Here is a 27,732-nt window from a genome sequence, read left to right on the forward strand (position 1 = left end):
CCTGGACATCCTATTTCTCCTTTTTCATCGTACAATCTATGTTCCATGTATTAACCAGAGTAATATTTTAAAATATAATGCCTGTCATGTCCTCTCTTACTTAAAACCCTCCAAAAAATTATCAGTGCTCCAAAAATGGAAACCAATCTCCATAACATCATCGGTGTACCGCTTCATAATCCAGTGTTGCCTGCTCCCCCTACAATTACACACTCATTCACTGTGCTCCAGCAATACTGAACTTCTACCCTTTCCCACATGCATGTCAATCACTACCTTAGACCTCTGGATTGGTTCTTCCTTCTGCTCTACTCATAGCTGGAATTTTCTTATCATTTGGATCTCAAGATATCCAAGTCTAACCCAGCCAGTCCATGTCCAGTGCCAACAACTACTTTAATTACAATGACCAAATTTGTTCCCTTCTGTCTACTTGTCACTCTCTAAATGATCTTTGTTTGTTCATCTGTTTTCTTGTTTATCATCTTCTCTTACAAGAATGTGTTATTTAGGCCAGGAATATGTTAGTTATTCAGTATGGTACATATATTCATGTCTACAGGAACATCACAAGTACTCAATAAATACTTTAAACTGAGTAAATTAATGAATTATGGACAGGATTGTATCTTTCTTTAAAGATTAAAAAGATATACCAGCATGGCTTTGACAAACAGGATCACCATATTGATCTCTAGACTTCACTGGATCCAGTCTTTAAGAATAATTCATTTTCCCTGTGTAAATCCTCTATCACAAGCAAGTAGCATGTTTAGTGTTGAGTAAATTTTCTCTCTCAATAACCATTTAACAACAAAATCATATTGTGTATAATCTCTTAAGTGACAACAATTAAAACTGAGTACATACTCTGGGCTAAACTCAGGGCTAAATGTTACATTAACAGCTTATTAATTCTTAGAACACCCTATAATTAGGATACATATGGTCATTTTCTCAAATATTATAGACAATGAGGCAAATGAGGGTAAAGGTTGTTGCCAAACCTGCCCAGGTTTGACAGCTGGCATATGCTAGAACCAGGACCTCAGCCCTCACAGTCACTCCAGAGGCTGCTATAACAAATTATCACAAATGTAGTGGCTTAAAATAATACAGATTTATTCTCCTACAGTTCTGGATGTCAGAAGTCTGAAATCAGTTTCACTGGGTTAAAGTTAAAGTGTAGAGAGAGAGCCGGTTCCTTCTGGAGGCTCTGAAGGAAGAATTCATTCCCTTGCCTTTTTTCACTTCCAGTGACAGCCTAAGTTCTGTGATTTCAAAGTGCATCACTCCAATCTCTGTTTCCATCATCACAGCACCTTCTCCTCTGTGATTCCTCCCATGTATCTCTTACACAGTCCCTAATGACACAGTCCCAGCATAATCTCCCCATCTCAAGACCCTTAATTTAATCACTTTTACAAAGACACTTTTGCAGTAAAAAGTAATGTACATAGGTACCAAAAATTAGACTGCACATATATCGGGAGCAGAGGAGGTAATATTCAGCCTCCCACAGTCCCCACGCTAGCTAGCAGTAGGAAGAAGATACCAGGCTAACTCTTTTACTACATAATTGTCTTGTTTCCACACACCAGCCTCTCTCTATATGCAGTTCTAGCTAATGCTTTAGCAAAATCACATAGCACAGACATCATGGGACTTTGGCATCACCTACAAGTAATTAATGTTGAAAATGCTTATGTTCTACTATATATTGATAATCAATATGCCTGCCAGGTATTTAAGACTATTTAAACCTGCAAGGCATTAAGCACAAATATTTAATACTAAGTCCTAATGCATTCCCTTTCTACCTCTTATCTGTTTCAGTTTGGGCTTCCTGTTTAATAATTCCTCTGACATACCATGAATGATTTTTATTTAAAAGGAGTGAATTCTTTTTACAAGGTTCAGAAACCCTTGCCTAGTTCAGATATGACCTACATGATTTAACTTGAAAGAAAGTTGATGCTGGTTTTATTAAACCAGCTCCTAGATGCTAGTTACAGAAAATGATCAATGATTTTGGCAAACAGTAAAATATATTATAAAGTGCCCAATAGCATCTATAAATAAAATTGCAATTCACTTAGGATGTAAACAGTGCAGAGTAAGATTCGAGTACATCAGCCAGGCTATGAAATGATGCCTTTACTTTCCCTCACTTCTGACCTCTCAATTACAAAGGCTTCCAAGAGTCTGTGGTAGAACATTATTCCCAAATTTCTGCTCTCAGAATATCTGTCAATTCAGAGATTCCATTGCAACATTCATCTCTTCATATCTCTGGAGGCAGAACAACTTTCTAAGTCCAAAGTAGCTCTGTAAAGAGGAATAGTTTAAGGACAGGACAATTTGCAATCAAGGTCAAATGATCTCCTAAGGGACAATCTGCTTACAAGATCATTTAAGATGGTGGCAGAATTCAGCTCGAGGCAGTTTTTTGTTCTACTGAGGTCCCCATTTTCTTGCTGGCTGTCATTGAGGGGTGGGGATAGTTTTCATCTTCTGAAAACTGCCTGCCTTCCTTGGCTTGTATCCCTCTTTGTCTTGAAAGCCAGCAATGGCTAGTTGAGTTCCTCTCATGCTTTGAATCTTTCGTCCTTCCTTTTCTATTTCGGCTCTCTCCCACTGAGTCTTTGGTTTCCCTCTTCCAATTTTAAGGGTCTATTTAATTACAATTGGGCCTTACCAAATAATGAAGTCTAATTACCCTAATTCAAGCTTAGCTCAGCAACCTTAAAATTCCTTTTTGGCAAGTAATAAAATAATATTTATAGGCATAACTTCAGGAGGTAGAACATTGTGGGGGCCAAAATCCTGCCTACCACACCAGTCCTGCTTTATTCTTGAAACATGGGACTGAAACTTAAGTACACATTACTTATACTCTAGCGAATTTACACTGGCTTTTTCAGTTAGCACACATATCACCATCTAGAACAATTTGTTGACAGATAAAAAAAAAAAAACACTTGTTACAAAATGGTGTTTGCTTGAGAGTGCTCTGTTCCCCAAAAGAAATCAAAGGAAAAGGTTTCATTACAATGTAGCAGTTGCTTAGGAAAGATACCCCACAAAGGGACTGTCCTGGGATTCCTCGCCAGGTGGGCTCCCCTCCTGCAACCCACACTTACTTTCTCTGTGCTTTCAAATCACTTACTGGCTTCTTGGTACAAGGAGTTAATTTTTCAGTGGTGAGCCCAGTTTACCAAACAGGGTTGTAAGGAAGCAAACATTATGTGCCTTGAATTTCTTTGAATCTTTAGGAACAAATGATTCAAAATATGAACAGGACCATACACTGAATAGGAATTTATAAAGAGACAGCGCCCAAGTATAAACTAGGTTACCTACAAGGAAAACAAAAACTGCCTGCTAGAATCCAGGGAAGTTAAGAAAATTAATAGGGAGAAATATCCTGAATGATTTGTTATTTGATAAGACATGGCATCTTAATTTTTGATATTTGTTTTTTCGTATATCTGATGAGAACTTGATAGTGTATAGTTCTTTTCCTTCTTTGTTATGTTGTGATTCTAGTATCTCAACAGCCCTAAAAAAATCTCAGGTTAGAAAGGAGAAAAAGTTAATGAGAAAAAGGTAATAACCCCATGATTACAATACAACGAAATATATTAGGTTGAAGTGTCAAGGAGTGATTCGAGACAGTTATGCAAATAGCTACCTAAATCCAACAAAGTCATCAGAGAAAAGTGTCACTGCAAGAACAGTTATGAACAGAGAGAATAAAACCCGATCTCATTGCAGGAAGTTTCTGAACCTGGCTGAAAAGATTTGACTTTCCATTCCTTCTTTGGAGGTTCACTACACTCTTGAAAACCAATGTGCTTACTGTGTCGATTGAACTATTCCATGCTGGTTTGCTTAGCCAACCTACGTGTAGGTACCAGTGACTGTAGATCAATTCTGTAGTTACGTGGACCTTGCAGCTGCAGGACAGAAAAGAAAATGACATGTACATAATAAATGTTCTCTTTATACTTAGTTAAAAATATTAACGAAGATAAATGTGGCTAGTGATGCTGCAAATTTTGAACTGAATACTTGAAAATTAAGAGCGACAAAGATTCTATGATATTCCTACAGAAAATCAATGTTTTAAAAATTTTCTCCCTTATGAAAGAGAAACATTCTCATGCCATGCTCCTAAGCGCCAGAAGAAGGCAGAAGATGTACATGGTTGAAAATATCCAACACCTCTGGATTCTGTTATATAAAGTAGCTTTTTAGACAATATCTTACTTAAACACTTTACTGAACCTAAATTGAATGTTTTAGTCTTCATTCAGAATTTTTCCTAACAAAATAATGAAAATATGTAGGTGGGTTACAGTTTTACTATATAGTGATGATTCTAAATTCTGATGATTCTACATATTAAGGAATACTATACATTGAATCTTTAGTTACAAAAGAACATGTGAAGCATTTGCTAAAAGCTTATGTGAATGGTGAATTTTTTAAAGTGCTTTCCAAGCATCATACAGTAAGCTAAAGTCTAAGGTGGTCCTGAAGATTTTCCACCTTCTTGTGTACATGTCCAACATAATCCCATGGACTTTAACTCTGACAAGATTTTACTCTTGTGCTGAGGTTATGTTATATTGGTATAGTTGACTTTAAGATAGGGAGATTTTCTGGGTTAGCTGACCAAATCACCTGAGCACTTTAAAAGCAGAAATTTTTCCCTGGCCGGTAACTGAAAGAAGTCAAAGACTTGAAGCACGAGAAGATTTCCATGTGCCATTTTTGGCTAGAAGATGATGCAGATTGTACATAAAGAAATACAGTGGCTTGTAGATGCTGAGAGTGGCCCGCAGCTGGTAGCCAGCAAGGAAACAGGGATGTAAGCACTATGAATACAAGGAAATAAATTTCATCAGAAGCAAAAATTAGCTTGAAAGTAAATTTTCCCCCAGAGCATCTAGATGATACTTTACTTTGATTTTAGCCTTGTGATATCCAAAGTACAGAACCAAATCCATACTTCTGATGCACACAAACTGTAAGATAATAACTAAGTGTTATAGGGAGATGCTAATTTTTTTTAGTATTTTGTTCTGCAGCAATAGAAAACTAATACAAATGAATTCATTTAATTTTCATAACAATTATATGAACTAGCAGCCATTATCCTTATTTCCAGGGGTTTTTTTTTTTTCAGTTTTATTGAGGTATAATTGACAGAAGTTGTACATAGTTACATGTGTGGAATGTGATGATTTGCTATAGATGTATATTGTAAAATGATTACCACAATCAAGCTAATTAACCTATCCATCACTTCACATAGTTCCCATTTTTTTTGTATGTGATGAGAACACTTAAGATCTACTCTCTTAGCAAAGGTCAGGTATACAATAAAGAATTATTAGCTATAGTTGTCATGCTGTACATTAGACCCCCAGAATTTATTCATGTTGTAACTGAAAATGTGTATCATTGGTCAATCTCTCACCATCTTTGCCAAACCCAGGTCCTGAAAACCACCATTCCGCTCTTTGCTTCTGCAAGTTTGACCTTTTTGTCTTTCTCTGTCTGGCCTATTAAAGTGAAAAAGGGAAGACTTAATCAGAATATGCTCACTTAGGTAAGTAAGACAAAAAAAAAATGATGATATTACAGAAAAAATGTTTAGAGAGAAAACAGGGAGGGATGAGGAGGAGGCAGATATATTTATTTAATGGAGCCCCCAGGCTAGAAAGTACCAACCAGAAAGCAGAGTTGAAAGCATCTAATAGCCATATTGATATTGCCTCCACACAGTCTTGAATTCTTGGCGAAGAAAGACTGTAGGGGCTGATAATATGGAGTCAGGCTGTGAAGAGTATACAAATAGATATTTTATAAGACTCCTTTCCTGGGAAATGTTCAGAGTCCTCAAATATTCAGAGGTATCATAAGTCATTTTTTCTGATTCCGTAAAATTTTGATCGGTGGTCCCATTTCACCACACAAAGAAAAGCAGAGGAATGTTTTCTAAAAATGCCAAATTTGAGTGCCTCAGAGTCTTGCTTGTTGGTTACCAATTTATGTTCCTCCCAAAATCTCATGTTGAAGTCCTAAACGCCAGTGAGACTATATTTGGGGATAGGACCCTTAAGGAGGTGATTAGGTTAAATGAGGTCATGTGGGTGAGGCTCCCTCTGATAACAGAGAAGGAGACACCAGAGTTTACACTCTATTCACTGGCACACAGAGGAAAGATTATGTGGGGACACAGAGAAGGCAGCCATCTGCAGGCCAAGAAAAGGGGCCTCGCTAGAAATCAAGACTTCTGGCTCCTTGATCTTGGATGTTGGATTAATTTTTATTGCTTAAGCCCTTCAGTTTGTGGTATTCTGTTATGGCAGCCTGAGCTAATACACATATCTTTGTGGTAGCAAAATACTCTGGTCAGTGAACAAATTGTGTGATAAACTGTATCTTCTCAGGCAAAATGATCAAATGTGACTGTTCTCCTCTTCCAGACTCATTTCCTGGGCTAAGATCAAATAGAGACTGCCAGGACCCGCTTATTTGCTCAGGTCAGCACCAGGGCCACAAAGTACCTGGGGGAGTTAAGACTGAAGCCTGAGGGATGTGAGAAAAGAGGCACTCTCTGCCTCCACACTTGATGTATGAAGCCTAATCTGCCCATGGAAACAAAATGGCCATCTTTTCACATAGTTGGGTCTCTAGTAAGGACATAGCTATAATCTGAAATTTCTGAATTATGACCATAGCCTCAAATACTGAAAATCTTAAAGAGAGCAAATCCCAAATGATATTTCAGACCTATGAACACTCTACATTTGTCATTGAAATTGGGCAACCAGCCCTAGCAGAGTCTCCGTCAATTGGGAAAGACAAGTTCAGAAGCCACAGGAATGTTTTCTATTAAATAGGTAAGTAAAACAAGCTGACACAGAACTCTTTCCTCCGGAACCCTCCCTAGTTTCCAAGACAGAGTTCCAAAATAGGATAGGAGGATGTATCTCTCTAAGTAGGAGGCACTAGGCTCCTCCCACTGTACCAGCCTCGCTAGAGAAAACAGACCAAGAGTTTGATCCTCCAAAAAGAAGTGTCTTAAAGAATCACGTGGGTCATTCTTCATGCTCACAAATACATTTACTTTTTCCTACCTCACATTGTATATGAAAGGCTTAATGTTTTAACATTGTGACAAAATTTTAGCACAGCTTTTTGCCCTTGATGTGAGTGGTTTATATAGATTCAAGTGCACTTAAACATTACACACTTGTAAAATAGTAATATAATGATTGAGAGGGCTCAACTCCCCCATGCGCCACACATTGCGCTGACCATTTTTCATATATTATCTTATATAAGCTCTACAGAAGCCTAGCATATTGTGGCTATCTGTTATGCGTGACTCTTAATATCCATTTATTTTAACCCTGTCTAATAAACCTCAGTTTCCTTCTGGGAAGCCATCCCTTCTTCACTTTGTTAATTAACTTCCTGTAAATTGAGAACAGAGGTGAAGCATGGGAGAAGTCTGAGACAATCATCAGTTCATAAACAATGTGAATGACAACGGCATTTTCTCTGGCATTTATCGGAAAGAAATATTCTTATTTTCTTCTGTGCTGAACCAGGAAAGATCCTTGGTGATTGCTTATTTTGTTATCTTAAGTGAATGAACTGCTTAAGATGGAACTAAAAAAAGGGGGGGTAAGAGTTAAAGTGAAATTATAAAATAAAAATAGATATTGGACCTGGGTCATATTGTTTGAATCCATCTTGGATCAAGTTTCAACTGAAGCCAATTCTCATCTTTGATCTGTTTAGTTTTACATACTAAAAAAGTTTATTTTCAGCTTAAGCCATGTTAAACCACGTTTTCTGGCATTTTAAAAAGAATTCTCACTATTGCACTTTATTTTATACATAAGTTCCTGAATCTTAGAGAAATAATTTAACCCGAAACAATACTATTAACTACAGCAAAAATGCTAAACCCTATATAGCCGAACATATGGAGAAGTTGAGTGTAAAATTCTCCATGTCTGAACTGAAGATAATTTACCATCAACTGGTTCAGGAAATTCATCAAAAGAAAATCCCAGGTAGAGGTTGGCCTGACATATCTCCTTGTGGTTTTTCACTGTCAAAGTAGAATTCCATCCTAGATCTGACCAAATCTATGGCTTACGTTCTGCTGTATTTTTTCATGCAGCAGAAGGAATAATGGATAACACTCTATCTTACATGGAAAACCTGATTATGCCTCAGGAAAGCCAAGATAAGAAAAGGTGAAACATGGGGGGGAAAGTTAGAAGTGTTCTGTGATCAAGGTTTCTGAGCCTGAAACACATGCTAAAATAGAGTATGCGAGCTGCCTTCAGAACCATGGGCCAAGGCCACTTTCTTAAGCTACTAGGAAGCATTAGAAGGAACTGAGCAGATCAAAGAAAATGGGCCTTGGTCAGAGATGATATTATTTGGGGTATATACATGTATTCCTAAACTATTTGTCCCCAAAATATGTTCTTTGCAGCACTGGCATCAGAGATGTTCTGTGAACATATTCTAGATTGTAACCAACAGAAATTTGACTCTAGTAAAGGAAGAAATGACTATATGAAAAGATAATGGTTACTTCCTAAATTGACAGTAGGGCGAGCATCTACTTTGTTTAATGTTGGGGTCTAATACAACTGGGAGTGTAGTGGCAGTCAAGATTAGAAAAGGTGAAACATGGGGGGAAAGTTAGAAACCAGAATCTAATTACTACTAGCACCAAGTCACCAGATTATCACTGGCCACCAGATTGGTCACCACTCCAGGGGTAAATTCAAAACTGTCCCTCTTCTTTCTTTATCATTGGTTCCAGATTAAAGTCCCCTCTTTTACAAGATAATTCTACTGGCCAAGCTTAGGTCACTCCCTTAAACTTTAGTTGCCTTATTTCAAGAACAACAAATGTCTGGTTCTTTTGTCTTCATTGGTAAGAAGCAGAGTCTTGATCCATGTAAAGACTCATTCCAAATCAGAACTTTCGAACATAAACATAAGCTAATGAATAAGTAATAAATCTCTGCTTCATTCTGAAAAATGTTTAAAACAACAACAACAACAACAACAACAATAACAACAACAAAACAATGGAGAGGATTGATACTGTAATTTCTTCTTAGAGATTCACAAATCTCTTTATATAATAAAGTCCCTGAGAATTCTTACAGATAAACAAATGAACAATTTAAAAAAGCTTATTAACTTTATAATTTAGCATTCCTAAATTTATTTGAACATGGATGTCCTTTAATTATAGAATATGTTAATTCATTGAATATTTTTCCTCGGATATAACTTGATAACTGTTTCCTTGAGCTTTCTCCAGATCTTTTATTTATGTCCTCCCTCAGCCTTCTATAAACATATCCTGAGATAGCAATCTAGAGGTAGAAACTAAAGAGCCTCATTTTCCTGTTTCAACTAGAATTCAACCTAATAACAGTGTCCTTTGGAATTCATTCACAGAATCTAAATCCTGGACCAGAGTTTACAAAATAATAGAGATTAATAAAAGCTAAGAAACTTCTGGTCTTAAGTTGAGATGCTAAAGGAATTCCAAGGAAAGATCAAAGGACAAAAGTAAAATGGCCAAATATCATGGTGGGTAAGTGACATCGTTACCTAGATGATGTAGGAGAGACAGAGTCTGGCCTCCAACTACATTTGTGTGTTCTTCTGTTACATTATGGATGTGTCAAGTCTAGGCCTATTGTACACTGCCCTTTTCCCTGAAATACTCTTCATCTGCTTTTTCTGGCTGATTTCTTCTCGTCATTCTGGAATTATCTTACATAGCCCTTCTTTTTGGAAGCCTTTCTTTGACTTCCTTTGCCACCGCTTTCTCCACTAACTAAATTAGGAGTTAGTTACTCTAGTATGCGCTCATGATACCTTTTAAATTCTTTCCCGCTTAACAAATAGCTCACCTTATATGACTGCTCACTTGTGTTTCTATACAATGGATTATAAAAAAAGAAAGAAGTAGGGGTATTAAGCGGTAGATCTATTTTCTTTTTTTTTTCAGGATAAATCGCTATGAATTTCATCCCCCACATAATAAGGCAGATGATATTCATTTCCTACCAAGTGAAAGTAGGTATATTAGTTTCCTAGGTCTGTTGGAATAAAGCACCGCAAACTTGGCGACTTAAAAAAGCAGAAATTAATTCTCTCGTAGTCCTGGAGGCTGGAAATTTAAAACCGAGGTATTGGCAGAGGGCCATGCTCCCTCCAAGGCCTCTAGGAGAGGAAACTTTTTTCATTTTCTAGCTTCTGATTGCTCCAGATGTTCCTTGACTTGCAGCTGCAACACTTCAATCTCTGCCTCTGTAGTCACATGGTGTTTTCCTTGTGTATGTCTATCTGTGTCTCTATTTTCTCTTCTTTTATGGACACCAGTGATATTGAATTAGGACCCACCCTAACAAACGCATCTTAACTTGATTATATCTTCAAAGACCGCATTTACAAATAAGATCATATGCACAGTACTGAGGGTTAGGACTTCAACATATCTTCATGGGGACATAATTCAACCCACACAGCAGAGTTCACGTTTATCTGATACATCCACAGCCTCTTCTTAAAAATGTTAAGGCACAGTATATAATTAGTGATACTTTCTCTTTCAGTAGATATACAGACAGACAGACAAGAGTGGGTTGTGTGCATCTCTGTGTGTGACAAATAGGTTGACATTTGAGAAAGGATGTGATGTGTTTTCTGATTGCTCTGCTGTTTTTCAGGAGGGCTGGAAGGACAACAAGGACAAATCTATAAATTCGTGCTCTTAAGGAAAAGTTAAGAGAAATAAATTGTTGTTGTTGTTGCTGCTGTTGTCGTTAGGACCCAAAGACATGAGAATGCAGAATGAACTTGTGTTTAACTTTAACCTGACATAGTAATCTGTTTGATCAGATGAATCCACAAAAAGATAGAGGATCAGAAACAATCTGGCCCTTATTTCCAGAGCAAGAATATACATTAATATCTTTCTCCTTGTCTTTCCTCACCCTTTCCCACTTTTCCTGCTTCTTTTGTCTTTTTCCCAATTACCCTACAGCCTCAACTGAAATTGAAAAGGTTTCCTCTAACTACCTGTCTCTTTTTTCAGGGAATCATTTATCTCTCCCTTTCTCCTGTCTGGTTTACTCTTTGGCTTTCAATCCTGGTTGAGCACTAGAATCATTTAGAAGATTTTTTAAAATACAAATGTGATGACCATGCCCATGAATCTTCTGTTTTATCATCTGTGATTCTATTGTAGGATTAGGGTGAGATCTACTGGCTTTGTGGTGTAAGAAAGATGCATTCAAGATGGCAACTACCATGAAATCCATCAAGTGCAAAATTCTGAAGGCAAATAATTTATTTAATAAAAATATCTTGAGCATTTTATGTCTTCCTTCTTATAAAATGCATTAGCATTGTGTTATATTACCCAAGTAATTTAATTCACCTCGAACCTACTCCTTCCCAACTCTTCAAATTTCTACTTCAATTTTACCCAACAGGTAAACTGAGCCCTTTGAGGATGAGAACTTTGTTTGATCTCTGTATCCCAATCATCTACCACAGGGCTCAGCATACAGTATGACTTTAATGCATTTAGTTAAATGAGGAACTGTTTCTATAGCTTCAGTTTTCAGGAAATAGCAAATTTCTCCTACTCTCAACATCTCAGACTGGCCTTAGCCTTAGATCAATCTAAGGCAAAACAATGGCCACATTTCTGGCTACATTTCCCATGCCAACTTAAAAAAAAATTTTCCTTTGATCTCAGCTGCTGATGGAGAGACTATGAGGTAACACAAAGTTCTTTTCTTCTTTAGCTAAAAAAATGTGGTACTAATGCCCAGGAGGGATCTAAGGTTCTATTTTTACACCTTCTCTGAATTATCAATTTACTGCTAGGCTTTGTTTTGAATTTCAGGGTTCTGACAGAGCAGACTCTGTCTTTCAGATCTGACTGTTCTGCAAGATCATTAAAAAGTAGCTTTATTAAAATAAACACATTAAGAATCAAAACAACTTTGGTGCTTCTAGAGATGTTTCCTAGAAGGAGTGTGAAAAACAAGTCAACTGCTTAAGAACCATTTTATTACCTCTAATTAAAATAGTTTTCTTTTTCTGTCATAGTGACCTTTTTGGTAGAGAGATGGGGCTTGTTTAAGAAATTCCTCATGTTTTCTAGGGACCATAGAGTCTCACAATTTTGTTTTCTGACTTTGGTCTCCTTCACAGTAGGCTCTCAAGTAAACTAATTGCTCTGGACTCAGTGCTGCAGAGTTGTTTACTTAAATTTAAATGTTCCATAAATTTGCATTTAAATTAAAAAAAAAAAACCTTTAAAACATTTTTATTGAATTTATAGCATAGAAATAAAAACCTAAGATCTGGTAAGGCAGTGTGATACAAAAGGAAAAGGCATAGATTTGATGATCAAAGACTTGAGTCCCTGCACCACATGAATTATGTGACTTTTGGAAGGTCATTTCACTTCTTTGAATCTCATCTCCCTACTCTGCAAAATGGAAATACTGAGCACATAGCTTATACATACTTTTGAAGGTAAAAGAGAATCAGATAAAAGCACCTGACACATAGCAGAAAGTGTTAAATAAAATAAAGTTCTCTCCTCTTCCTATGATTTCCCTTTTCATCACAGAATTAAAATAGCTACCGTAACAGTCTCTTCTCTGTCAAATTATTAGCCTTATTAACTAATCTTTGTCCTCTGTCACATCTATATTCTGGTGGTAACTGCTGTGAAAAAAAATGATATAAATGAAACAAACAACCAGATAAAGAGAAAAGGCGTAACTTTAACTCTCAAATATATTCTGGAAAATATCATTTATGTATTATTTTTTTTGGTACACCTATATGTCAAAGACCATACTTATTGCTATTAATTCTTAATTCCTTTCCTCAAAATATGGCAGTCTAGTAAGGAGGTTAGATATTATGACAAAAAGTTTTAATGTGAAGCTGGTATTGATATATACTATGAGAGAGGCATAGATGAGGACTATAGCCATTCAAAGAGAGAGAGAGAGAGAGAGAGACAGTCTATCCATCTTGGAAAACCAGTAAAGGTTTCTGAGAGCAAAGAGTATATTAGCCATCAAATGAAAGATTGATAGGATTTAGAAATGAAGAAACTAGAAAGGAAAGCATCTTAGCAGAAATAGTAACATGAGCAAAACAATGAGGAGCGAGCAACAGGTATATTTGGAGAAGTGAGAATTCAGTTTTGTTGGAACAAGTGGTTCACCGGAAGAGAGAAGCGAGACAAGATTAGTTTCATGAATGTACTGTAATTGTAAAGTACTATGATTATGAAATTTAGAAATTCTGGTAGATATTTGAATTGGCCTTAAATTATTTGAAGCTGGAAATGTGTCTTCCTATGTTGGAAAACAGTAAATTCTGGCTCAGAGATGACTCCTTTTTGACTGAAATATGACTAATTAAAACCTGGATTGAGTATATATATTGAGCTATATCAACACATGACCCAAAAGACTGGACTGAGAATACCATGATTCAGGTCAAAACAATCCTTTGAATATTTCCATAGTCAGTACTTAAATATTGATGAAGTTAGAAAATCAGTTCCTCACCAAATCAGACAATTAGGTATTTGAAACCAAATTGTCAAAAACATGCTTTTATCTGGATGTATCTGCCCATAAAAACCTTCATCAATATTTGAGGCCCATCTGGATTACCACTTTTACATTAAGCCTTTTTATCATTAATGTTGCCCCTAGGTTTTATCTTGGTCATCTGTTTATTTGTATATGGTTTTTTTTTTTTTTTTTTGGTAATTTTATAAGCCTCATGGCTTAAAATATCATTCACATTTGACAATGACTCTTAAATATATGTCTCCCTTCTAGACCTATGGCTCAAATTGCTCATGTATCCCTTCAACTCACTCAATATAACTACTTGAATGACTGATAGATATCACAACCTAACATGTTTAAAACAGAATTTCTGATCTTCCTTCCTAAAGCGAATCAACCTTTAGCTTTCCCAGTCTCAATTAATACCAACTCCATTATTCCAATTTTCCTAGCCAAAAAACTTGGAGTAATCCTTGTCTCCTGTCTTTCTCTCATTTCATGCATTCGTTTAATTGACCAGGAAATTCTGCTATTCTCTACCTTAACAAATTTAAAATACTAATTCTCATCACCTCTTTAGTCCAAACCACCATCGTTTTCTCACAACAAATAGCCTTCTAAATGGTCTTCTTGCTATACTTGACCTCTCCCCAGACCCCAGCTTAATCGCAACACAGCAACTAGAGTGATCCTTTTATTATGAAAGTCATAGCATATCACTCCTCTGTTCAAATCTCCGCATTAGGCCACCATTTTGTTCAGAGTCAGTATGCTAGCTATCCTGCCATTTCTCTAACAGAACTCATTCTCAAAACAGGATCTATCTAGTGGTTGTTCCCTCTGCTTAGAATGGGATTCTAAAAATATCCTCATGGTTTACTCCATTTTATTGATACCTTATCAATAAGACCTATTGCAATTCTTGTATTAGAAATTACGACTATGCCTACAGCATTCCCAAATTCCATTACTCTGTGCATTTCATCTTCTTCCTTTATTCATAGTGTTTAATATTTATTTTCTATCTTCCTGTGCTAGAATGTAAGTCCTTTGGAAGGCTTGCATATTTGCTGTTGGGGCCATTTATTTTTTTTTAAGTGCCTAGAACAATGTCTGACACAATGGATGTTCAAATAATACTTAATAAATGAAATTAAGAAAAGATATTTCTTTTACCTCCCTTTCTACATACTCTTTCATTTTACCTAGTCCTTGATACAGTTTCTGGTAGAATCCTTTATACGTGGAGGTGCTCAGTAAATGTGTCATGAATGCAATTGTGTTCCACATTTTATTGGATTCTTTTAGAGTCATAGAGTTGGCACATTAGTAACAGAAAACAAAACGAAGCACTATTTGCTTATATCTCTCGTTACCAGTGGAAAAGATCATGTTCTCTAAAACGAATTCTTTCATTAGCAGTAAATCTGCAACCTGAATTCCCTGGACTAATGGCTTTTAAACTGTTTTTCACATCCTTCTTGGTGCTCTGAGGATGTGCTACAAGGGCTGCTGAAAAAGCCATGAGTCCACCTGGGGTCCTAACTGAACTTGACCTCGAGTTTCTTCTCACCTAGGCTAGCTCTGCTATTTCTACTTGCTATATTGAGCCATGGGGTAAAATTTTGTTGGAATAAAGGATTGCAGAGTAAAAAGAAACTTTGGAAACAACTAAATTAGGTCATTTTCTTGACTCTACTTAGTTTGATCTGTATAGACACCATTTTTCCTTTCAGTCTTTGCCAGTTCTGGAGCTAAATGGAATCACATTGAATATTAAAAATGTGAGATTTTTAATATTCTTTCCCAAACTGACACTTTCTATTTTTTAAAAGAATGAAGCAAATAATTTGCCTTAGCTTGTATTGGATTACAGTTTTATTTTATTTATTTATTTAGCCATTCTGTTTTCCTCTTGGTAGACTGAATGGCTGACTGATAATTGCTACAATTAGTGTCCAGGAAAATTCATGTTTGCTACTAAATAAAACCGATAGAGAAGGAAAAAAGAAAAATCAAAATGACAGAACTTATAATGTCATAACATGTCATGCTGTCAGAATCTTTAATTTGATGCCTGAAAAAAAAAAGCCCCCACCTACAGATGTGCTACAACCAGCAATTTTGAGTCATCCAGGAATATTTAACATCGACTCATATTTTATTACCTTGCTTGGTGCTTTTCTTTTCATCTATTTTTAATTTTTTCCCCCCTTGGTTTGTTATTATAGTCGACAAAAGTGTATTAATATGTATCATGTTCTTTCTTATTTGTATGATCTCTATTTTTCTACGAAAAGAAAATCGAAATTTTTCAAATTCCCTTTCTGCCCATCCTCTCTCCTCTGCTTAGGACATTCCTAAGTGGGCATATAATATCTGTATATCATTTGATCCTTTTAGTAATCTGAATTTAAGAGATAATATACTATTTAATTTTAAATCACCAGTATGAACATAGATTTTATTAGTCAAATATAATTAGTATTTTTGAATTTTCAACTTTTTTGGTCAGTGATTCTTAGTTCTGGTTTCACATTAAAATTACCTTAGGAGCTTTAAAACACTGATGCTTAGACCCCAGTAAGGATGAATTAAATTAGAATCTCTTGAAGTGAAGCTTAAGCATTGGTACTTTTTAACAGTGCCCTGAGTCATTGTGTTGTATGGGTAGTGCTGAAAACCACTTTTCTAGGAGAACTAAGTTACTGAAAAGCGAATTCGGCATTTATTCTAAATTTAGTTGCCAATGTATATCACTTAAAGAAATGCATTAAAATACAATAAGGACTGAATTAGCTATTGCTTTACTATTTTAATATGACCTAGAGTGACTTATAGTGGAACCAGAGGTGGATTTGCTGTGAACTTGATGAAATTTAAACTTTGGTGTCCCCACTTGGTCTTGCCTCTGTGAGAGCTAGGACTTGCTAAGAGTTGAACAGTGTTCAGGTAGATAAGTCAGGTAACAACTGGAAAGCATCTATGTTTAAGGACTACTTATAGATTACCTAAAGAGATCTCATTAAAAGGGACCTGAGTCATCCTGTCTATAGAAATTTATGATTTCTTTTCTTACTTTACATGAATATTTATTTTCAAACCTAATTTTATACTTATAATTTTGTGTTCTTTTTCTCAAAAAAAAAAAAAAAAGACCAACCAACTATATGTTCATAAAGTCTCTCAAAACCAGGATCTGTCCCTAAATGGGACAGGTTTGAAGAAGCAGAAGGAATTGTTGGTCATATGCCTAACTAGGAATTTAAATGGTTAGAAATTCAGAACAAAGAAAGGTACATTGATCCTTTTCTGCAAAATAATTGCCCATTTCAAAGATGTAGTAGCTTTACCTTTGAAACAGTCTTTTAAAAATAACTTAGTATTTCTGTTTTGTAGTTTTGAGTTGCTTCTCTATCTCTTGATTCTTTTGAGTAACTTTCATATATACTCTTAAATTCCACTCTGAATTAGAAATGGCCCAAGAGTTTCCATTTGATGGCATTCCCATTTGATATTTATTCTTTCCTCTTTGAATTCAATCACAAAAGACTCTAATACTCATCATCATCATCATCATCATCATCATTGTCATCATCATCACAGATATTTATAGATACTATTTTCACATATATTAACTCATTTAATACTTAGAATATATCTATGAGTTACTCATTTTTACTCTCATTTTCAGAGAGGATGCAAACTGAGAAATAAAACCCATACCCAGCATCCAGAATTCAAGCCTAGAACTATCAGATACAAAAGCCTGTATTCATTCCATCATTAAATTTTTCTTTTATCACAACTGTACCTAGGTGTCCATATTGACCTGAATTGTAAGCATTACCTTGAGGTTTTCGTTTTCAAGTCTTAGATCTCTAATAATATTCCAAGATTTACAAGTAAGATTTGTTTTTTCCTCTCACATACGAATTCTAATTGACAAACAGTGACGAGCTGAAGTCCTATGCTGAGAAAGATTCTATAGGTGAGTCTGAAATCATCAGAAGACTAACATGAAAAATTAATATCTGTCTTTGATGCACAAAGTGATAGTTCTTATGCTAACATTATATTATGTATTCTAAGCTACTAATTACAGCCAGTCCCTAACTAATTTTCCCTCATTTACATTTCAGACAATAGTCTAATGGCCTTACTAACAATTTCCAGTCTTGAACATTTTTCTCCATAGCAGTCTTCAAACATCAGTGACACAACATCCACTGAATATTATTCTTCTCCGATCTCAATGCCACTAGGTGAAGGTTAAAAAACACTAGATTTTATTTATCTCCCTTAATTTTCAGTTAGAAAGTGTATACCGAAATTTATGGGACATGGAGGAGCTATGAAAAATATATTTTATTTAATGTAGTAAAGCACTTGCTTATATATTGTGTTGTTTTGTAATTGTATACCCGAATAAAATTTTCTACACTTCTCTACCTAGACATGCCTGTTTACCATTCAAAAACCCTTCTTGATTTTATTTTTTCTTTTATTTTCTATAACTATTTCTGTAGCTAAAATAGTTAGGGATGCATTTGACTGAAAATAATAGAAACCCAAAATATAAGGGCCTAGATAAATATGAGTTTATTTTTTTTCTTACTTACTAAAAAATCCAGAATGTGGAGTTTGTTGACATTTATTTAGTGAATCAGAAATGTCAAGGTCAGCATCTCTGGAATTCTCTTGGCCTTTACCTTATGACTGAAAGATGGCAATTGAAGCACCAGCCTTCACAACTACATTCAAAACACAAAAGCATTGCCATGCTTTTCCTCATCATCAGAAAAAATCTAATGCCTTCCCAAAACACTGATTAGAATTCCAATTCCATTCAATTTACAATTTTGTTGCATGATTACTCCTAGCTACAAAAAAGACTATCAAACTGAATAATTAGTTTTCCCATCTTCTCTGGTAGAGATGGAATGGGATGAGTATGGTATCAAGCTACTCAACCATCAGTGTCAATTACTCTTCCCATTTCGTTATAATATTTTTCCAAATCTTGTCTCCTTAATAAATAATTTACATGGTGAGGACAGAGACAGTGTCTCATCTCTGAATGCAAGATCTATACTTGGTGCAGAGTAATTACTCAGTACCTATTTATTGAATTGCACTGTGTGATGGTCCTGTTCAATGTCAACGTGGTTAAGCAGAAACTATATTTCTCAGAATCCTTTTCCCTATGTGGTCCAAGTTTAATGTTGGTGCAAAGTGAAATTTATGTGAGATTTGGAAAGCAGAAGGCATTTGTGGCCATTATCTTCTGAAGGCTATCATGGTTAGACATGGTGAGAGACAACATGGAGATGTCAGTGAGTTTGAGTTTATCTTTTGCTCTTCCCTGCAGTAAGAAACAGATATAGAGGCACTAGTTAAGTCCAGTTTGTTCCCATTCCCACTCCTGTCCTGTGTCCATCTCTTTTTTCCAACTGCTAGCTCTGTTGACCAACATCAACAAGACTGAGAGCAAATGGCTTTCTGCTGACTTCTCCACCAGTCCCCTTTGTAGGCTCACACATGAGCTGAGCATTCCTGAATCCCAAATCTCCCTGCACCTTGCTCCACCTTGACCTCCAGTGCCCATGCTCCAAAAGAGCTCATTAGTGACTTTCTTCTGTTTCTCCCACTTTTCTCAAAATTATATAAACTTTAATTTCTACAAAAGATCCTTTATTTCAGTCTGATTACCTAATTTACTCAATTGATACAGAGAGATAAGATAAAGTGACACTTGTCCATGCAAATTTGGGGCGAAAAAATTTTCCTTTGCCTTTCTAAGTTCTTTTGGCTGGTCTTATAATTAAATTGACATAAGGCAAATTAACAGGAGAAAATCAAATTTAATTTCATGTGCATGGGAACCTCACATATATGAGAGAGTTGGAGACCCCACATACATGAGAGACTCAGAGATAGAAAGGTAAAATAAATGTGGCTTCCTGAGCTAAGGAATAAGGTAAGGGGTCTGGAGCTTCACAGGGGAGGAGGGCAATTTGCAAGATGATAAGAGCAGCTATTTGATAATTAGATGTTTACCCTGCCATATAGATAGGCCGTAAAAATTATATCTGGTAATAACTCTTATTATGGGAAAGGCCCCAAGTAAAGGTTTTTTTTTTTCTTAAGAATAGTTCTTCCTCAATAGTCTTTCTCTCTTTGCCATGAGGCTATTTTGCTAATATTTCTTATTTGTTTTTACATATGAACTTTAGAATTCTTAGGATATCAAGTGTTATTTTACCAGTATAGTATTAAATTTAGAAAGCAACTGTTTTCAAGTTTCCTCCATTTAAGTTTGCACATTAATTTATTTCTAAGTATTTTATCTTTATTGATAATGTACTCTATTTACTTGTTTCATTTAACCGTTCCTTTGTTTCTACATTATAAGGCTACTGAGTTTGGGTATTATTTTTTCTAGTATTATTATTTTTTACTCCACAACCTTATTGAATTATTATATTATTTATAATGTTTTTTTTTTTTTTGGTTTATTCTCTTGGATTTTCTAGGTATACAATCATCTCATCTGCAAATAGTGATCATTTTTCCTTCTTTCCAATACTATCTCTAACATTTCTTTTAGCAAATTTTATTTGTTCATATCCTAACACAATATTAAATAATGTGGATGATGATGGACATTTTTACCTTAACTTTAAGGTTAGTGTTTCCCTGTTGAGCACGGCACTAACTCTTTTGAAATATACATAGTTTTCATACTTAGAAAGAATCAATTAATTTCCATCCTACTGAGACTTTTAAAATCAAGAATGGGTGTGGAATTTTTTAAAACGTCTTTTCAATATGTGAACATATGATCATATAATTTATTTCAATAAGTTGATTTATATGTTATCTTAATATATTTCCTAATGTTGACCCAAAATTTTGTTGCTGTTATAAAACATTCTTGGTCATGATTTATTAGTTTTTTAATGAGCTATTGGATTTTATTTGCTAATATTTTGTTTGTGATTATTTTCATCAATATTTATAGTAAGATAAATCTATACTTTGTGTGTGTGTTCAGTCTTTGTCACATTTTTCAGAATACAATGCTAACTTTAAATAAAAATATTCAATTACCTTTTTTAATGTTAAGGCCACGTTCCAATCTGGCTGCTGTGGAAGAGATAACATCACTAGAATTATCTGATCTTTAAAAATGTGACTACATTCCCCTATGAAGCTATCTGGGTCTGTTTCTTTGGGGGGCGGGTGAGTGTGTTTATTATACTACTATTTGCTATTTATTTCTAAGAAAATCAGTCTTTAAACACATTATTTTCTCATTCTAAAAAATTTTTTGATGAGAAAAGTGGTCATTAGGCGGTAATAATGAAGCACCCAAAATTTGATTGTTAACTATCAGATTGGAGAAAAAAGGAGTCTATTTTTTTAGGAGAATATGAAGTGTTACTCTCTTTCCATTTAATTCTCAATAAAACTCAGTTAGATAAATATCACCATCTCCACTTCACAGGTGAACAAAATAAAGTGCTAAGATGTTATGTAACTTTCTCAAAAATGTATGCAACCAAACATTATTCAAACTCTTGTCTTTGTAACAAAGCCCAAATATTATAGATTGCATTATCTTTTTCTTTCTTTTGCTTTTCAGAAATGTGATGCATAATGTGTAAATCAGGAGGTAAAACTATCATACAGTTATTAAGAAGTTATGGTTCATATATACAATGGAATATTACTCAGCCATTAAAAAAATAAAATCTTACCATTTGCAACAACATGGATGGACTTAGAGGTTATTATGCTGAGTGAAATAAGTCAGACTGAGAAAGATAAATACCAAATGTTTTCACTTATATGTGGAATCTAAGAAACAAACCAAAAAACTAATCAAAAAGAGACTCAAAAATATAGTGGACAATTTGGTGACAGAGGGGAAGGGGGTTGGCGGACTAAGAGAATTGAGTGAAGGGTTAAAGAAGTACAAATTAATAGTTGATAGTTGGTCACAGGGATAGGAAGCAGTTACCATTAATATGATGGCTAGGTAAAGGGCTAGGGGAGGGAGGGAGCAATTGGGGGAATCGTTTTATGAACTATATAGATGTCTAACCAACGTACTGTATACTTGAAACTAATTTAAATAAATAAATTTTAAAAATAAAATAATAAAAAATAAGTACCTCCCCCCCCAAAAACACTCACATAAAGATGTTTAAAATCAAATAGATACTTAACAGCATACATAACAACTCTGATAGTTTGTATCTGTATGCAACCAGCTCATCAAACAAAAAGAAAAGAATGGTGAGACCTCCAAGGCATTAAGGGGTCTAACTTGATAGTGAGAAAAATGGAGTTAGCCTTTGCTGGGATATTTTGGCCAGATTGGCCCTATACTGAGTATAATCATCCTGTCATCTCCTTCCTAGGATCATATTAGGCCAATTCCTAAAGAACTGGTTAACTGTTAAAAAGTATTTTATAACAAATCCAATCTGTAGCTGTGCTTATTTTATTAAATAAATCCTAGACACTTGCTGAAAAAGAAAATACTAGAATTACTTTATCAATATCTTAAATCTAAAGCTCATACAGGAAAAGTGAAATATGAATCAAGAAAGCTTCCCCCAAATCTCATATTGGCTTATCCCTATTTTCCTCAATAACTTTTGTACTCAAATTACTCTCAATTTGAGGCCCTACTGATCCTAATTCTACAATTATCAGCCTGAAACTCCTGTAAGCTTATAACATCTGATGTTTTGCACCGTAAATTAAACTATATGAATTTCAGGTTAACCTAGTAGCCCTCTACAATGTGTTACCCAATTATATAAATCTTATTTGGCAACTGAAATGCAAAGAATATGAAAATAAGTGAATCTGTCTCAGCACAAATCACATAACGTATGATTTTTCTCTTTATTCTATGACTGTCAAGTATCTTAGATTTAACAGCAACTTTGCACATTGACTTCAATAATTTTATAGAATATGTACTATTCCAAGTCTTTGGAGGAAAATAAATCAATACAAATTAGTCTCCATTGTCACCTCTTTTAATTGGTCTATGTCAGACAAAAAATAAAGCAAGATCAAATCACCTTGGTGCTTTGTAATTAAATGCATATACCTATTATTTGAATTGTCTATGATACATAACAGTTTTGAATCAATATTACATAAACATACATACTCACATTTTTTCACATTACATACTTGCATGTTGTTACTGTTTCCCAATAATTAATAAAAAGGGTTTATAGACCAAAATAATGAAATTGTCAAATAATATTATTCAAAAAGTTAAAACTGTGACTCATATCAATATAAAATAAACATATATTAAAAATAGTAATAGCATAGAGATACTACTACACACTTATTAGAAAAAAAAACAAAATAAAAAAAGGTAATTGATAATATTCATTGTTGGAAGGATGTGGAGCAGCAGGAACTCTCATGAATTGGGGTCAGGAATGCAAATGGTACAGTCATTTTGGAAGATAGTTTGGCAGTTTCTTACGAAACCAAGTATAGTAGTATAGTCTTGCCATACTGTCCAGCAAGTGTGTTCTTGGGTATTTACCCAACTAATTTTAAAATATGTGTCTTCACAAAAGCCACATTAAAATGGTTATAGTAGTTTTATTAACAATTGCTAGAAAAACAGAGGCACCCAAGATCTTCTTCAATAAGTGAATGAATAAGCAAATTGTGGTACAGTCACACAATGGAATTCTATCTATTAATAAAAAAGAATAACTTTCCAAGCCAAGCAAGACATAGATGAATCTTAAATACAATATGTATTGCTAACTGAAATAAGCCAGTCTAAAAAAGCTACATACTGATCCATTTATATGACATTCTGGAAAAAGCAAGACTATAGAGATGATAAACAAATCAGTAGTTGCTAGGAGTTCAAGGTGTGTGTGTGGTGGAGAGGAGGGGTTATTCAATAGTGGAAACACAGAGAATTTTTAGGATGTGAAACTATTCTGTATGATACTGTAACGATGGGTATAAGACACTATGCATGTGTCAAAACTTATGAAATTTTACAGCACAAAGGATGAACTTTAATTTACACAATTAAAAAAAAAATTCTTTAGAGGGAACCCAAAGATGAAATGCAGACTGTGACGACAAAAATAAATAAATAAATAAATAAAATCCAGCTGTGTTACAAATGTATGATACAACCTCTCAGAAAGGGGAGGTAAGAGGTGCTGACCTAAGTAAGTTTGAAAATGAGTGGAGTCTGAAACATTAGCAAAAGCATTGTGCATATACCCTATATTTTAGGTAATAAAGTTTTTTTCTCATGAGGATATGGGTTAACAATTCTGAAATCACTCACATGTATACTAGAATGGAACAATAAAGTAAATAGATAGTAAATGGTGAGAGGAAGTTTTTACAATGTTGGAGTGGGATCTAGGAAGGTTTCTATAGTAGGAATATTTGATTTGATTCTTTAAAACATATAGAATTCCAGCAACAAGAAAAAAAAGAAAGGATATTTTAATGAGAGAGAAGAGTGTCATTCAATTGTTCTCAAACCTTTAGGTTTCAGAAGATAGTTATACTTAGAAAAATTATCTAGTGTCCCAAAAAGCTTTTATAAAATGTATATTTACTGATATTCCCATATTATAAATTGAAACAAATAAAATTTTAAAATATTTATTTGCTGATTTATTTTTAAATAAAATAATAAATCCATTACATGTCAACAAAGTTTCTAGAAAACTCCACTTTACACGCATTTGAAAAAGTTTTAAAAAGCCAGTAATATCTTAATATTATTATGGACATAGGTTTAACCTTGAAAATTATGCAGAAAGTGTCTTGGTGATTTCTGATAACCATCGTATCATACTTTGAGAAGCATTGAGTTAAGCAAGTCACAGAGGACAGAAGCTCAGAATGTTGAAGGGGAAAAATGCATAGATTAGTAATAATAGAATCATATTTAAATGGTGTAATTACATGTAGCTAAATTAAGAATTAAATAAAAATTAAATTGTCAGATATTGAAGAAATTTAAATTTTCTACAGTGTAATTTGATTGGCTTATTGACTTATGTTCTAACAAACACAGATAACAGGTTCTTGAGCAGAGAGTGACTGTCTTTAATTTTTTTGTTTAAGGAAATAAATTCTAATTCTATAATTTGGAGGGTTTATTTCTTTTTTTAATTTAATTAAGTTTATTGGGGTAACATTGGTTAATACAATTATATAATTTTCAGGTGTACATTATCTTTCGACATCTGTATATTCTATTGTGTGTTTACCACCTAAAGTCCAGTTTCCTTCAGCTATCATATATTTAATCCCCTTTACTCACTTCTCCCACCCCCATTTTTTGATTGGATTACTTAGTTTTTTGTTGTTGTTATCGAGTCGTATGGGTTCTTTGTATATTTTGGATATTAGGCCCTTATTGGAGGCATTACTCTCAAATATATTTTCCCATTCGGATGGTTCTCTCTTTACCTTGCTGATGATTTTTTTTTTGCTAAGCGAAAACTTTTTAGTTTGATATAGTCTCCTTCATTTATTCAAGCTTTTACTACCCTTGCTTTTGAGGTCAAATTCATAAAATCCTCTTTAAGTCCAAGGTCCTTGAATTTAGTTCCTATATTTTCTTCTTTGCATTTTATTGTTTCAGGTCTTAAATTTAGGTTCTTAATCCATTTTGAGTTAATTTTGGGGTGTGGTGATAGAAAACAGTCTAGTTTCATTCTTTTGCAGGTGGCCTTCCAGTTTTCCCAACACCATTTATTGAAGAGGCTTTCCTTTCTCCACTGTATGTTTTTGGTTTCTTTGTCAAAAATTATTTGCCCATATAAACATGAGTTTACTTCTGGACTCTCGATTCTGTTCCACTGGTCCGTGTGTCTGTTTTGCTGCCAATACCATGCCGTTTTGATTTCTGTCACTTTGTAGTATAATTTGAAGTCAGGCAGAGTGATATCTCTAGCTTCGTTCTTTTTTCTCAAGATGGCTCTGACAATTCGGGGTCTTCTGTCCTTCCATACAAATTTGATGATTTTTGTTCTATTTCTTTTTAAAAAAAAAAAGCCGATGAGATTTTGATGAGGATTGCACTAAATCTGTATAATGCTTTAGATAATATGGTCATTTTAAATATGTTCTTCCATTCCAAGAACACAGAATATCTTTCCATATTTTTGTATTTTTTTCTGATTTCTTTTAATAAAGTCTTAGTTTTTATTATATAGGTCCTTCATTTGTTTCTTTAAATTTATTCCTAGATATTTTATTCTTTTGTTGCAATTGCAAAAGGAATTATTTTTTCCATTTCTTTTTTGACACTTCATTATTAGAAAATAGAATTGTTATGCATTTTTGAACATTGATTTTGTATCCAAGTACTTTACTGTATTTGCTTATTGTTTTTAGTAGTGTTCTTGTGGAGTCTTTAGGTTTTTCTATATAGAGAATCATGTCATCTGCAAATAGTGACAGTTTGACTTCTACGTTTCCTATTTGAATGCCTTTTATATCCTTCTCCTGTCTGATTGCACTCACTAGGACCTCCAATGTTATATTGAATAACAGTGGAGATACTGTACAGCCTTGCCTTATTACTAATCTTAGAGGGAAGATCTTTAGTTTTTCACCATTAAATATAATGTTGGGTGAGGGTTTGTCATATATGGCCTTTATTATGCTAAGGTACTTTCCTTCTATACAGATTTCATTAAGTGTTTTGATCATAAGTGGATACTGTATCTTTTTGAAGGCTTTTTCTGCATCTATTGATATGATCATATGATTCTTAGTTTTTAATTTGTTTATGTGGTATATCACATTAATTGATTTGTGCATGTTGAGCCATCCCTGTGCCTCTGGGATGAAGTCCATTTGATCGTGGTGCATAATCTTTTTAATATATCATTGTATTCAGTTCACTAGTATCTTATTTAGGATTTTTGCATCTCTGTTCATGAAAGATATTGGTCTGTAGTTTTTTTGTGTGTTATCTTTATTAGGTTTTGGTATCAGAGTAAAATTGACCTCATAAAATGTGTTGGGAAGTATTGCCTCCTTCTCGATTTTTTGGAAGAGTTTGAGGAAAACAGGTATTAAATCTTTGAATTTTGATAGAATTCATTGGCGAAGCCATCTGACTCTAGACTTTTAATTTTTGGTTGGTTTTTGATGATTGTTTCAATTTCCATACTGTTTATCCATCTATTTAGATAGTCCAGTTCTTCTTGATTCAGCCTAGGAAAGTTGTATTTTTCTAAGTACTGGTCCATTTCTTCTAGGTTATTAAAATTGGTGTTATGTACTTTTTCGTAGTATTCTTGTATGATCCTTTGTATCTCTGCTATGTCAGTCATAATTTCCCCTCTTTCATTCCTGATTTTTTTTTATTTGTCTTTTCTCTTTTCTCTTTAGTGAGTTTAGCCAGGGGTTTGTTAATTTTATTAACCTTCTCAAAAAACCAGCTCTTTGTTGCATTTATTTTTTTTACTTTTTTGTTTGTTTGTTTTCAATTTCATTTATTTCTGCTCTAATTTTGATTTCCTTCCTTATGCTGACTTTAGACTTCATTTGTTCTTCCTTTCCTAGTTTTTTAAGATGAAAAGTTATGTTGTTTATTTGGGCTCATTCTTGTTTTTGGAGATAGGCCTGTAATGATATGAACTTTCCTCTTTTGACCACTTTTGCCGTGTCCCAAAAGTTTTGATATGTTGTACTATCATTATCATTTGTTTCTATGTATCTCTTGATCACTCTTTTTATTTCTTCTTTGACCCAGTTATTCTTCAGTAGTATGCTGTTTAATCTCTATGTATTTGTGGTTCTTCCTGATTTCTTTTTGCAGTCGATCTCTAGTTTCAAAGCATTATGATCAAAGAATATGGTTGGTATAATTTCAACCCTCTTATATTTGTTGAGGCTATCTCTGTGTCCCAGTCTGTAGTCGATTCTTGAGAATGTTCCATGTACACTAAAGAAGAATGTATAAGCAGCAATTTTGTGATAGAAGGCTCTGTAA

The 27,732-nt window shown here is 34.3% G+C and overlaps 1 protein-coding gene and 1 long non-coding RNA gene across 2 annotated transcripts in view; one reads left to right on the forward strand and one right to left on the reverse strand.

Moving 5' to 3' along the window:
- The window catches only part of LOC118602771, a 594,064-nt gene that overhangs the window by 511,241 nt on the left and 55,091 nt on the right, over positions 1–27,732 (forward strand). The gene's annotated exons all lie outside the window — the stretch shown is intronic.
- The window catches only part of KCNA4 (potassium voltage-gated channel subfamily A member 4), a 434,546-nt gene continuing 410,755 nt past the window's right edge, over positions 3,942–27,732 (reverse strand). The window contains exons 3-4 of the transcript XR_004950746.1: positions 5,489–5,573; positions 3,942–3,959 (exon numbers count right to left, since the gene is read on the reverse strand). The gene's annotated coding sequence lies outside the window, so the exon portion shown is untranslated. The remainder of the gene's footprint in view (positions 3,960–5,488; positions 5,574–27,732) is intronic.

The sequence above is a fragment of the Rousettus aegyptiacus genome, unplaced genomic scaffold (assembly GCF_014176215.1).
Source record: "Rousettus aegyptiacus isolate mRouAeg1 unplaced genomic scaffold, mRouAeg1.p scaffold_m13_p_5, whole genome shotgun sequence".
NCBI classification, from domain to species: Eukaryota; Metazoa; Chordata; class Mammalia; order Chiroptera; family Pteropodidae; genus Rousettus; species Rousettus aegyptiacus.